The 14,630-nt window shown below is 35.4% G+C and overlaps 1 protein-coding gene across 3 annotated transcripts in view; it reads left to right on the top strand.

The window, feature by feature from the left end:
• HS3ST5 (heparan sulfate-glucosamine 3-sulfotransferase 5) overlaps positions 1 to 14,630 on the top strand; it is a 290,237-nt gene that overhangs the window by 54,642 nt on the left and 220,965 nt on the right. The window contains exon 1 of one of the 3 annotated variants that reach the window (XM_033234349.1): positions 11,594 to 11,786. The exons of the other annotated variants lie outside the window; for them this stretch is intronic. The gene's annotated coding sequence lies outside the window, so the exon portion shown is untranslated. Of the gene's footprint in view, positions 1 to 11,593; positions 11,787 to 14,630 lie in introns of those variants that run through there. 3 annotated transcript variants of the gene reach the window in all.

Here is a 14,630-nt window from a genome sequence, read left to right as displayed (position 1 = left end):
AGATAACTGGTGAGATGTCTTTAAATTTTATGTCGTGAATTTTTTAAAAATCCAGATATTTGTTCTTGTAGAACATATAATATTTTTGTGTTTCTTGGACGTACCGCCTGTACATGTTGCTGATTTCGAAGCAGTTGCAGCAACATTTTTCCTACCCAAGGAAACATTTATAGATAGTACTGATTAGTATCCAATGTGTATTATTTTTTTTTTTGCTGTCACTGAATTGTCTTTAGTGGGCGTATTTTGGTGTAAAACTACAATGCTGTATTATGATATCTTCTGTGAAATAGATTTTAAAATATGTATATTCTAGTTGGAAATGTAAAGGATAACATTAGAAAAATGCAGTAAATGGTTAAATATATTTACTTATCCATTCAAATATTCCATCAGTCAGCATTCATCAAGGGCCTTCTATGTGTCAGGCACTGTTCCAATAAGAATGTATTGAAAATGTTCTGTGTGGCCGGGCGCGGTGGCTCAAGCCTGTAATCCCAGCACTTTGGGAGGCCGAGACGGGCGGATCACGAGGTCAGGAGATCGAGACCATCCTGGCTAACACGGTGAAACCCCGTCTCTACTAAAAATACAAAAACTAGCCGGGCGACGCGGCGGGCGCCTGTAGTCCCAGCTACTCGGGAGGCTGAGGCAGGAGAATGGCGTAAACCTGGGAGGCGGAGCTTGCAGTGAGCTGAGATCCGGCCACTGCACTCCAGCCTGGGCGACAGAGCGAGACTCCGCCTCAAAAAAAAAAAAAAAAAAAAAAAAAGAAAATGTTCTCTGTTCCAGAAACCATGTGAGGCTTTCCAAATACAAAGTTCATGAAACAAAGCTCTGTTCTTTGGGAGCTACAGATCTGTGCTATTGTGGGAAGCAAAGACGAGTACTTAGTAGCTGATTAGGTCAGGGAAAGTTCCCAAGGTTATGGGGCAATAGTCCTCATAACTATTGGACTGAATTACTTTCATTCAATTCTTAGGCACAGACTATATCTAACAGCTAATCATTTCTGGGAATGGCAACAAATGCAAGCAGGTGATGAGAAATTTTGAAAGAGTCAGTACAGAGATAGCATAAATGCCTTCTTCATGAAACCTTTAGTAATCAAATTGGTCAAAGATAATCACTGTACCTCACAAAGCTCATGGATCTGGTGTCATACATCTATATCTTCGTGACTCTCTGTCTGCTGCCTATGCACAGCAGCTCAGAGCTCCAAGAACAAGGATTCCAAGAGACATAAGTGGGAGGTACAAGTGTCTTATGTTCTTATGTCCTTTTTTATTAGAAAAGGAAATATATCAAATAATTTACTTTTTGGAGCCCTCTTTAAAATGTTGGTGTCCGCCTGGCTCGCATGCCAATATACTAGTGATATTTTTAGAACCACATGAAAATCCAAATATAATATAATCTCAGTTCAGTGGTACTTTCATTATATATGAAATAAAATAAAATGTACCATTGCATTGATTTTCTGATTTGCACTATGTAGAAACTTACCCAGTGAATCTTGCCATTCAATAATTGCCCTTTGGTTATCTCTCTTAAAGAGTGTATTTTATGATCCACTGTTAATGGAGGAAAAGATTACTCTATCAATTGCTGTTTACCTATTGATTACACTGCTGCTTTACATTACTTAACAAATATCTTTGCATAGTCCTAATGGATTAATTATGCACGCATATTCTATGTATTATACATTGTTAGAGATAGCTATAGTAATTCCTGACTTTCTTAAGCTACACAGGAATAAAACTCATTTCTTTACACTTTTAGAGTATATGTGAGTGGATATGTGTGTGTTAAAATAACATCTTCACACATTACTAGTTTCAGTAAGATAAAATTTCAAGGACGATTCCCTCTAAAGTTTTTAGGTAGTAGAAGATAAGATGCTGGACAAAGAGGACATTCTCATCTTACTACAGTGTATCACACAATTAGGCACTTTGTGGGGAATTTTATGTCTTCTGCTAAAAGAGCCAGCATTGGACAATTTCAGAAATAGGTTATTGGAATGATCAGACCATTGGTTGGTTCTGCTATGATAACTTCCGTTTGCCTAAAGAGGGTGATGTTTGTTTGATTTGAATACATGTCAGAAAATAGAGAGTGTTCTTTGTTTCAGGCTTCTTGAATCATCCCATGCCAGAAACAGCCATAGCACAAAATTTCTAGCCAGTCAAAATGCTTGTTTTTCACATTCTGTGATAGGAGATTATTTAACGATGTCAGAAGATATTTGTAATATGTTACATGGATTAAACAACAGCTTGTAAAATAGTGTGTACATTATAAATCATAGCCCTTTTATGTTTGACACACAGAAAAAGACTTCATGTGGTACAATTGTGGTTATGTCTCCAGCACAATCTCTGGTGTAGTTCAAAGAACCCAGTTTTAAATCCGTTTGTCCACTTACTGGAGATGTGATCCTTGACCCTGAGCAAGCTACTAAACATTTCTGGGCCCTAATTTCCTCATTGGCAACATGGAGACAATATTAGGGTTTGTAAACTAATGATTAAATATATATAAATAATTCAGAACAGTGACTGGTACAGAGTAAGTGCTCAATATTACTAAAATTATATTACTGCCATGAATGCATAGTATTAATAATACTTATCTTTGGATAATGACCTTAAAAGTGATTTTTATTTTCTTATTTATAATTGTCTGTATTTTCTAAATTGTCTAAATTGCACTTGAATAAAGGTTATGTTATTCAAACAAGAAGAAAAAAGGTGAGTACACTAATTTATACAAGACATCTTCAAGCACAACTTCGGTTATCTTTAACATCTTCTAAAGAGAAACTACTTTGTACCATTCTAATTTTTATTTCATTTTTACCTTTCTTCTTAATGAAATAAAATTGGAGTGTTACTAAGTTACTAACATCTTAACAGCTCCACAAAAGTAAGATTAGCAGACAAAAATGCGACTTGTTTCTTTCTTGAAATATTTATAATAAATATTAAGACAGACTTGTATCATTTATTGTAACTTCTTAGGTTTCTTTTTAAAATTAATTACTTATTTCGTTCTAATATAAAGTGAATCACAAGAAAATGGGAAAAGCAAAATTATATGCTTGAGGGAAAAATATTTAATAGGTCACTGGTTATTCAATGCTAGTTTGTAAAATGAAGGATAGATTTTAACAATTTTCTTATACATTTAATTGGGAAAAAAACAGGTTCTTCTTAGTAGAACATAAACATACTTACTGTCTCTTTTTAATTTGTTAAGCAAATTAATCAATATAATATGATATACGTGGCTAATAATCATTTAAATGGTTTTTAAATTTTATATTGGCAAGAACACTTAACTGAGATCTACCCTTTTAACAAATTTTTAAATGTACAATGCATTATTGTTGACTAAGCATAATGTTGAAAGCATATCTCTACAACTTATTGATCTTGCTTGACTAAAACTTTATGCACATTGATTAGCAATTTCCCATTTTTTTCCTCCCCTCAGCTGCTGATAACCACCATTCCGGTCTTTGAGTATATGAATTTGACCATTTTATTAATTTTTTTCTTAAAAATACTTTTCTTATAGAAAACAGCATTACATGTTAATTATGGAAATTTTATTGAAAAGTAGACACTGGGAAAGAAATAAATATCACTTGTTATGCAACCTCTAGAGATTATGGCATTAGACAGTTTTTGCATATATCTTTTCATTATTTTTCCATACATGTATATTTTGATGTTTTTTTACAAATGGGATCAAACTGCATGTGGCATTTTGGAACCTATTTTGTTCATTTAGTGATGTCTTTCCAAGTCATTAGTAATCGACTTCACCACTATTTGTGATGGCTTCATGAAAGTTCATAATTAATTGTACTATAATTTTTTTAAATTTTATTTTACTTTTAGTTCCAGGATACATGTGCAGGATTTGCAAGTTGTTACATAGGTAAACATGTGCCATGGTGATTTGCTGCACCTATCAACCCATCACCTAGGTATTAAGCCTGCCATGATAGCTATTTATCCTGATGTTCTCCCTCCTACCGCCCTCCCCACCCTGACAGGCCCAAGTGTGTGTTGTTCCCCTCCCTGTGGAATTCAACCATTTTATATACCGCATATGAGTGGAATCATGCAGTATTTATCTTTCTGTGATTGGCTAATTTCACTTAGTATAATGTTTTCAAGGTTCATTCGTGTTGACACATATGGCAGAATGTTCTTCATTTTTAAGGCTGCATAGTATTTCACTGGATGTATACACCACATTTATTTAAATTTAACGTTTAAGTTCAAGGGTACATGTGCAGATTTGTTATATAGGTCAGCTTGTTTCATAGGGGTTTGTTGTATAGATTATTTTGTCACCCAGGTATCAAGCTTACTGCGCATTAGTTATTTTTCTGATCCTCTCCCTCCTCCCACCCTTCCTCCTCCAACAGACCCCAGTGTATGTTGTTCCCTTCTATGTGTCCATGTATTCTCATCATTCAGCTCCCATTTATAAGTGAGAACATGCATATACCACATTTTTAATATATTCATTTGTTGACGACTGTTTAATTTCCACATTTTGGCTATTGTGATAATGCTGTAGTGAACATCTAAGTGCTAATATCTCTTCAAGATCCTGATTTCAGTTCTTTTGGATAAATGCCTAGCAGTAAGATTCAGCATTCAAATATTTACTAGCTAATCTATTTTAGTTTGTAAACATGGCATTTTCTTGAAAATAGTGTGCAAATAGAATATCCTAGCACCTTAGATAATGGGTCATATTATATGGACAAATGAGCTGAAGATCAATCCAGATTTTAGTGTGGTGGACATTTTCTCAGTCTTTTTCTTCCTGATTTAATTTTATTAAGTTTACTAATTTTCTTCTCAGATTTAGTACTGTTCTACTCTGATCTGTATGTATATATTCACATATGTATGTGTGTGCGCGTGGTGTGCATGTGTGTGTTATTAGGAGCAGCTTGGAGATTCACTTTTTACCTCTACAATATAAGTGTATTCTGGCCGTAAACTCGTATGTTGTAATTTTACTTTCTGCAGCTTATTATGGAAAACTATATAAATATTTGTAACACTAATATTAAAGAAGCATTTAGCTCTTATTTTCCCTGGGTTCCATGGTCATAGATCCAACTTTTAGGAGCTGGAAGATTCCATTCCTCTTGGGTTGTGGTTGAGGCAATGCATAGTAGAGAATGATCATAGGGTTTTCTGTGCCAAGTTGTGACTAAGGCTAGATCTTGAGGCTGAGACAAGCTTCTCAACCTTCAGCACAATTACTTGAGAATAAAAGATTTCATAACTGGTTTCTCACCATGAAAAGGAACTCACACAAAAAAAAGTTTTAAAAAATAGATGACTGTAACAACCCTCTAGCACAAAAATATATTCTTGGTAAAATAATGTCTCAACATAGTTGAAAGTCTTCGGGTTTGTACATTGTGAATGGGTTTGTGAATGAAGAATGGATTATTAATGTGAAAAATGAAGCCAATATAGACTTAGTATTAAACTTTAAAATACTTTAATGACTTTTAAGTTCCCCTATAAGGTGGGCCAAGCATTTTCTGAGTAAGGGCATATGAGCATATAATCATTTTATCATCTTTAAAGGAAGGTTTATATCCTTTTTTCTTTTTTCCTTAATGTTGAACATTTAAGATTAGATTCCTGATCAATTAGAAGGCACACATATGATTAACATCCAATGACTAGACCTGCATGGAATGGAGATAACCTCTGTCTGATAAAATTGGGTGAGTCCCTCATCAGTTTTTCCTGCCTCAGATATATGCAATGTTATTTCTAATAAGTTCTTCCTCTCTATATTTCCTGCCTAAATAATCCACCTGCTTCTGAAAAAGATTTGGGGTTATTTTTGCAGATGTATCATTTTTTTCATATCCTAAGTTTCTAATAGCATTTCTCAGCACAGGCAATAAATTTCACAAATGCTCTGTTTATTAACTAGAAGACTTGCACATCTCATTAGCAATTTTCAGGGAACATATTTTTCTTCCCTGTCTTTTTCTTTTTTCCTAAAAGAACAGATCCACTGTGTAGGAAAGGAAGATAATTTGACTGTCAGCATTGTGAACTAGGTAACTTATTTTTGTAAGCAAACATTGGAGAAAGACTTCCAAAACATTTTTATTTAACTGAGTGAATTGAAATGTAAACTAAAGATGACATTTATTTTATGATATGAAAAAATAATAATAGCACAATATGTTAATTTATATTACTTTATAATTTTGAAAATAAACTTTGCTGAATATAATCCTGTGTGATTTTTGTAGTCTATTGATAGCACTTGTATTGTTACTAAGCTGCCAAGAGGTCTTACAGGTTATAAATGACAAACCAAGCTTAGAAATTATGGTTACTCTCAGTGCAATGATACGTATCATATTGATGGTGGTTTTGGTTATAAATAAATCATAATGACAGTTCAAAACCTAAAAAATTAGAATAAAGGAAAACCAAGGATGATATTTTAAGTAAATGATGAAAAACCTAATCAAAGACTGAAATCTAGACTTTGGTATTTAAACAGCAGTCATTCAACTAAAAATTTAAAAATAATTTTAAAATTAAAAAACAGTATTCTTGTATTCTTTCCTGTCCTCTTTAACTGTCTTTCCTTCCATGTAGCTTCAACAGAAAATATCAAGAATTCTCTTACTGATTCTATTTTAGGAGTCAAACCAAATTTATAGCTTGGATTTGAAAGAAAAATGTTTAGAAGTCCTGGAACTCTGACTACCCAAGTATATAAATTATGTCACTTCTAGTAAAAAAAAAAAAAAAAAAACTGTTTAGGATAAAAAGCTTTTTTCTACTTGAGAAACTTTAGTTGAGAGATTATTTTGCATGTGACTTCACATACTTTCTGTAAGAAATTAGCTACACTAAAATCCATGATTTATTCTTGTCAAGCTACGTAAAAGCTTACCAAAGTGGTCCTTGGTTCCTGCCTGTAATAATGGAAAAAAGGGGAGGGAGAAAGGATAGGAGGAGGAAAAAGGGAGACAGAGAAATCAAATCTGTGGAAAAAGAACAGTTCCAAGTGCACCTCAGTGGGCCAAACAGAGCATTCAATACAGTGTATTAACATGGGCTTGAATAATTCAAACTTTCAAACCACAGGAAGAGGCTTTCCAGGGGGAGGAAAAGTCACCATAATTAAAGCTTCACTGGCACATGGAGGCAGCTGTATCCTCCGACAGACCGAGAAAAATTGGACATGGCCTAATAGCCTAAGAGAACAGGGATACTGTGGGGTAGCATTGTTTGAGAAAGTGTTAGGTTTATTTTGGCGTTCTCCAATTATAAAGTCAATTCTCTGGATACCAGCTTCTTTTACATATTAATGGCCTAACCCTTGGCATATGGCAAGAATGCAGGATTCAACTCAGACTGCTTGAAAAAGGAATAGTGAGTTCAAAGATGCAAAGATGCCAGTGGCTGCATGTTACATTTTTGAGAGGTAGCCTTCAAAGTAAACAAGAAAATGGGATTTTTTTATGTCAATATGTGATTCATTTTAGAAAGAATGTTTCTTCACTTAGTCTCTCCACATAAGGTACTTATGGGTTTCCAAATATTATATACATTTATTATACATACCCATAAACTCATATATACACATATAGTTTCTGAATTTTACTTAAAGACTATTTCAGTGTATACCTTCTTTTCCATAGCAAATTGAAACGCCTACCTCAACTCACTGCTTTAAAGTGTTCAAAAATCCCAGTTGATTTTAATTCATCCAAATGCCAAGACTCATCAGCACCTTGCTTTTTTTGTAAAAGGTGCTTATTTTTCCCCTCGAGTGCATTTCCTACTTGAAATTTCCTGCTGTCTCCCAATATCTTCTGCAAGGATGCTAATTGTCATGCTTGTTTTCTGGGGATTGAATACAGCAAAGGGTCTATCTGAAATAAACAATGCAGTGTGTTCCTGGGGGCCTTGCCAGACTGAGAAAAGCTAAAACATATTGCGGTGTTCCCTTGGGGATTTCACACCATGCCTGGACTAAGGAAGGTGGAAAAAAGAGGGTAGCAGCAATATTTCCTCCTTCCTCTTTTTCTTCTTGACAGCAGAATTTAAAAGCTTACCTCTCTCTTCGGGTTTGATTTCCCACTTCCCCACTATCGCTAACATCAGTGTAGTGGTGAGCTGTTTTCCAAGTGGCCACGGGGGATTGGAAAATAGGCATGGAAAACAAAGAATCTGAAGTCTACTCCTCCAGGGAGAAAAGAATTTTATTGTTGTCAAGCTACCTAAAAGCTTACCAAAAAGTGTTTGTAGCCTTTTAAAGAAACTCTTCATTACATTTAGGACAACCTTTAAAATGATCAGGGCAAAATTGTGTTATACAGAACCATCATTCCAAGAATTAGATCTGACACTATAAAACTACACTGGCATAATTTGTAAAGTACAGCTTGTTTAAAATCAATTATTTTAATTAAAGATTCTTGTTAGATGTGATTATGTAAGTTATACTACTGACTAAGGATGCAGTAACATAAAGTAAGTGAAACACTGAGATACATTGGAAGGCATCAGAGATGGAGATATGATATGTTATATGGGGAAGTGATCTACCATATCCTAGAATATATCTTCTTATCCTGAATTCCAAAATTAAATGGTATCTAAACTCTTACTTTCATGGGAAAATCTGCTTCTAATAAGAACTTTGCCAAACTTATAAGACTTATCTTTCTTATAAGCCTTACTTATAAGGCTACTGTCTTATGTTAAAGAAGCAGAAGTGTGTGGCCTCAACAGGTGCCACGAACCCACTGACGTGAAGCTTACGTTTACAGGCTGCAATGTTAGTTTGATGACGATTCGAGATTTTATGAATTTATTACTTACCAGTTTTTATGATTCCTAAAAGCTCTGTCTACAGCTGAAGGCACCCTACTTTGGTTTTAATGCTGAATTGTGAATAAGCAGGTCAGATTATCTTTAAAGGCATACAAATTGAAATCAGATCTCTGAAGGCTCATCCAAAAGAGAAGAGATGAAGTCTCTTATTTACTGCCTTCAGAAATATCTTACTTTTGAACTTTTTGAAAATAATTGTACTGAAATCAACTTTAAATACATCAGTTACCATGTGTAAGGCAGCAAAATGTAGTCAGAAGTAACTTAATAGTTGAACATTCAGTAACCATCGTTATGCCACTGGAGTGAGTCTTTGATGAACTGAATTTGGAATAACATCTCCTGGCCCAGATTCTCTTTCCCAGTAATGTGTCCCTCTGCCTGTTGGAAGAGGGCGTACCTCCTGAATCTTAGCCTGGGGCCAGAGCCCTCATCTTATCTGTTGAAAGGCTCTGTGATGCTGACCGACAGTCTCCTCTCAGGCTCAGCTCACCAGGCCCCTGTTAAATCTTTCTTAACCTTCATGGCTGCCATCTCCTGCCCTGTATCACCTCCTAACCCCCTGTACCCTGGGGTCGAATATCCCATTGTGCTCAAGAAAAGTGAAGTCACTCTGAACAATTTTCCACTTTCCACATTCTTTGTATTTTCTTTCACTCTGCCTGGAATACCTTTTTTCCAACATCTTCCCCCACACCTCATCCCCTACTCTCTCACACATCTTTATCCTGGAAAACTCTCACTTTTTTCAGGTATCACTTAGATATCACTTCTTTGGGAAGCCCTCCAGGGCTGGCTTGGCCTCCCTTCCTGTATCCTTTCCTAGTTCCAGTACCATGTAATTTTGCCTTGGTCCTATTTATCATTCCGAATTAGAATTATCTGCCCACTTCTGATCTGTATGGGAACCTTCCCAGCTATTCCACAGTATTGGAGGCCAAGGACCAGGATTCATCATGATGTTTCCACCACTTGCTCTAGGGCTTCTACATGGTAGTATCTCAGTAAATATTTGTTGAATGAATGAGCACACTATTTACAGCCAGCTTGTCCAAAATCTCCCAACTTCTGGAAGGTAGCTCTTCCTCTCCCACCACACCGCTGCCCTGCTGCAAGAGACATGTCCTATTTCTGGTACTCCTACTTCTGCTCCTTCCTTTCAGGGTAAATCCTGCCATACTGGGGCCATGTCCTAACCATATTGAGGAGGTTTTCAGGAAGCAATAAAATGGGGACAGCCTTCAGGAGCTAATAGAAATGTGGGGACTGTCCAGAATAGAGAACACCCCCATTCGGCATTTTTATCACTTAGATCTCACTGCAATCGCAACAAAAATCTGGGACAGCTTTGTTAGATGCCATCACTGCATGGTCTAGATTTTAGAACCGTGTATAACACACAAAGCACAGATTCCACCTATTTTTCCCTAAATAGAAAGAACAGGTTATAGTTAAAGTTGAAATTATGCTTCTGTGGCAGAACCCCATGGTGCAATTTACTGCTCCTCATTTCTCTTGTACTATATTAAGAACAAACACGATTTATAGGGCATTTCCTGAAGCAGCACTTTTACATTTTAGTATCATTGCATATACCTGCTTTTGCTTGTACAGACAGAAATACATTCCTGCTTTCAATTCAATGCTGATAAACACACAAGCACACACATATAAATATTGACATAGATGCTGATTTTCTTGTAAAGAAATACGAACTTGGAATATTCCTGAAGTTTTAACATCCTTAAGTAGCTCCAGATTTCTTTGTCTGATTGCCAACTAAAGAAATTGACTACTTGTTGCCATTAAAAATGATCAGATATTGATTTGCAATCCTGTAGTTTACTGCCTATTTATCTAAATGGAATGGATGCCGTAAAGTAGAAAAAGAATGAATAAAAGAAGTTTTCTTCTTACAGTGCTTGATTCTTTACCAAGCTTGGGAGCTTTTCCTGAGTGGTGAGTTACTGATAAACTGATTGTTAGCTGCATTCTGTCATTTGCTGTGGAGAACACATTTCCATCTGGTTTTTGAAAGGAATCCTTTGAGATCTGCATGTGTGCATGAAATTTTATGCAGAGAAAAAAGTATGTTCCCCTAGCCTTCGTATTTTTTAATATAAATTCACTCAGAGGTTCTTATCACTCCTGGTCTGTTTAATTTCTACTTCAGCAGTGTGCTTCCTCTCACCCAACCTGCCCTCAGCCTTTGGCTTTCTGGAAATTAGTATGCAGTAATCCGAATGCAGCTGACCAGAAATTAAAACCCTGGAGATTTATTATGAGCTATGGTCCCTCACTTTACTGGACTTTGAAAGAATACTGAAATATCAGTATTTTAGAAATAAATATGAAAAGACCTCCCATTTCTCTTAATTTCTAAATTCTTCTCAACTTTCATTTTATTTTGTTGGACTTCACTGTTTATTCGGGAGAAATTTTTCTGTTCTTTTTGACTCTAATCTTGCAAGAATTGTTAAATTTGCAAGCAAAATTATGCAGAAAATGTAACCTTAAGACAGATAAATTAATAATTATGACGAGAAAAAGAATAATGCTTTAAATTGCCTGCATTTAAATTCAAGAAGTAGAAGAGTTGAACAGCAAGGATTTCTATTGATTTTGACATTTATTTTTTATTACAGCATGGTGTTCATTTATGGAGCTATATAAATCTCATAAGAATAATTGAAGAGCACATGTAAACCTGCTCCTTTGCCCCTTTTAGGTCTCCTCCCTCATGACTTAACCCGAATGTCAGGAAGCAGCTGTCAGTCATGAGTGGCAGTGTTTAATCACCTATTGTTTCTCCCACTAACCTGCCCCCTCAGAGCCCATCGCAGGTGGCCTTCATCAAAGGTAAGTAATGAGAACCACGAAGCTTTGTCATCAATGATAATTAGGGTGACCATTTCATGTTTGGAAAATTTTTTAAAAAATTTTAAAACGACAGAGTTAAAAAAAAAAGTCATCTTTTTGTTCCTTTATAATTACAACTATAACCTCGACAAGGCAACCTGCAATAAGAGCATTTTTGCTCAAGAAGGGATATAAGAATAAAAGCCTCTGGAGCTAACTCTTTTAAAATGACCTTGAATAATATCTGCATATGGCTTTTCCCGAAGTTAGTGAAATTTCCACATGTGTACTCAAGCACTGAGCAGTTTAGAATACATTCTCTTATCGGGAACTGTTTCCCCTTCCCTTTGACTATGAAATGTTTTGTGCAAGAAACATTATAACCCATGAATGTATCCATTTACTCTGGAGATACAAGTGGAATGGGAAAAAGGAATGGGGAAAAATTAGTATTTGCATTTATACAAAATATTATGATTGTTATAATTACTGTTACTGTTTGTATAACTGCTGTTGTAAGCAGCAGTGTATTAGGTTGGTGCAAAAGTAATATCAGGTTTTGACATTACTTTTAATGGCAAAAACTGCAATTACTTTTGCATCAGCCTAATATTTCCTCTTGTAAAGAAGCAAAAGAAACATGATTTATTTTTCCTTTTCCTAGTTCTGCTTGTTACTTATCCACCATGGGCAGACAATACCATGTTGATACTCTAACTCAGAAGAACCACTCTTGGGTTACAGAATTTAAACAAGAATTAAATCAAGAATTTAAAAAAAAAGTAGCTTTAATAATGTATCATCCTTATTAGAGGAGGAAGTGATTCTGCAAATATTTGAAACGTTAAGTTGAAAAGCCATGAATCTTGTGGTATGTGCTCTTATAAACAAAACAAACAAAAACCCCAAAATACTCTTGACTATAGAATTTCCACTGAGGTGAGGGAAAGTCAGACTGGGTAAAGGGTAAAGCTGAAAGGTCATATTGATATTCATTCTTTACCAAATGCACCACTCCCTTCATATCATGGCTTCCTAGTGCAGCGAGAGGATCATAATATCTTCCAACAAGATCTAACTAATCCCATGCTGACCATCATTCCATTTCATCATTTCTTTACATAAATAGAAGGATATAGGAAAGAGCAAATATTTTATGCAAGGTGAGTTATGTGAATCAAGTAGGAAAAAAGGAACAAATGCATATGCTTAAAAAATAGGCCTTTTGTCCCAATTAGGCCCCAATCATTGCTGCGCAAACTGTCCTATATTTTATAAAATGTGAGTTAAAGAGTAGAAAATTGAAAATGTAGTGCTGGGTCATTTAATGTGTTTCATCTGGAAACTTTCACCAAAATTTGAGAGGTTCCCCCCCCAACACACACACACACTCTCATAGCTTTTGGAGATTTAGCTGTAGCAGGTCATGGGCTAGTTTATGTAAATGGAATTTGTACTCATACAAAAAAAATGCTTTTTGCTCTTTAATAGCTGATCAGAAGAGTACTCTTATCATATGTAAAAGCATGAGTTACCCATTGATTACAAAGATACCGAACACTTACTCACTTACCATGCCAATATTTAAATATTAATTCATTTAACCAATAAATATATAAATAACATTTTATGTGCATGGCGTATGAAGTATTATAAGCACATTCAAAGCAAGACATTAATTATTAGTGTGTCTTTTACAACGTGATATTCTAGGATGTCCAATGAACTGAGAACCCAATAGATCAATGATTCTAATTCCAGCTCTGTCACTTTGAGAGTCACTTAATTCATGTAAACTTTGGTGTTACTGAAGAACTAAAAATAAGCATAGTAAAGGGTTTCCAATTTCTCCCCTTACCTTCTATGTGCCTTTTATTTGGGGGTGGGGTGGGAGGGGAGCTATCCACCTCTCCAACCCGATAAATTTTGACCAGCCTATAAACAACTGTCAGAAAATAATTTTCAGGTGGTGTCTGAGATTGTGCTAATAACCCCAAGCAAGAGACATGAAAACAGGAAAGGGGCCCAACCTACATTTCCATTAAAGTTGAAAACTGATGCCTAAGCCTAAACCACAAGGACTTTTTGCTATCACAGAAGTCAGCAAACTATAGCCTGTGGGCCAAAGACCTGCACCAGGTTTTGTACATCTCAGAATTAACGGGGGGTTTTATACTTTTAAATGGATGGGGGGAAGATTAAAAAGAATAGTATATTGTGATGTGTGAATACGATATAACATTTAAGTTTCAGTAACCCTAAATAACGTTTTGTCAGAACACAGCCATACTTGTTCATGTACTGTATATGGCAGCTTTCATGCTATAATGGCAGAGTTGAAGAGTTGCTGCCGAGTCTAAATGGCCAAATAACCTAAAACATTTGCTATCTGGCCTTTTACAGAAAGTTTCCTGATCCCTACCCTATGCTATAAAAACCCTAACCTTGTTTTAGTTGGGAACCTCCTGGTCATCATGTGCTCCCTGATGCACATCTGCTGACGAAATCCTCCATGTGAGACACTTAAATCATTCCCTTTTCACAGTTTCTCTATGTATTGTAAGCATAAAATATATACAAGAAGGTGTTAATGTGAAGTTTGGTAACACTGTGTGAAGCACTTAAGAGAATGCTTGGAACAAAGGGACAGTGTTAGCTACTACTGATATTCAGTTGTATAATTAGTTATATGTTTATTGACTTAATAAACATATATTTGACTTAATAAACATATATTATGCTCTTTTTATTTATAGTTGTATAGTCAGGGAACTAGTAGGTGCCAAGGAGCACAAAGATGACTCTGACACATTCTCAGAAGGTACTTAAACTCTAGAACATACC

The sequence above is a fragment of the Trachypithecus francoisi genome, unplaced genomic scaffold, assembly GCF_009764315.1.
Source record: "Trachypithecus francoisi isolate TF-2019V2 unplaced genomic scaffold, Tfra_2.0 Lachesis_group15, whole genome shotgun sequence".
NCBI lineage: Eukaryota > Metazoa > Chordata > Mammalia > Primates > Cercopithecidae > Trachypithecus > Trachypithecus francoisi.
The sequence above is the reverse complement of the archived record's forward strand: the minus strand, read 5'-3'. Positions and strand labels throughout refer to the sequence as shown.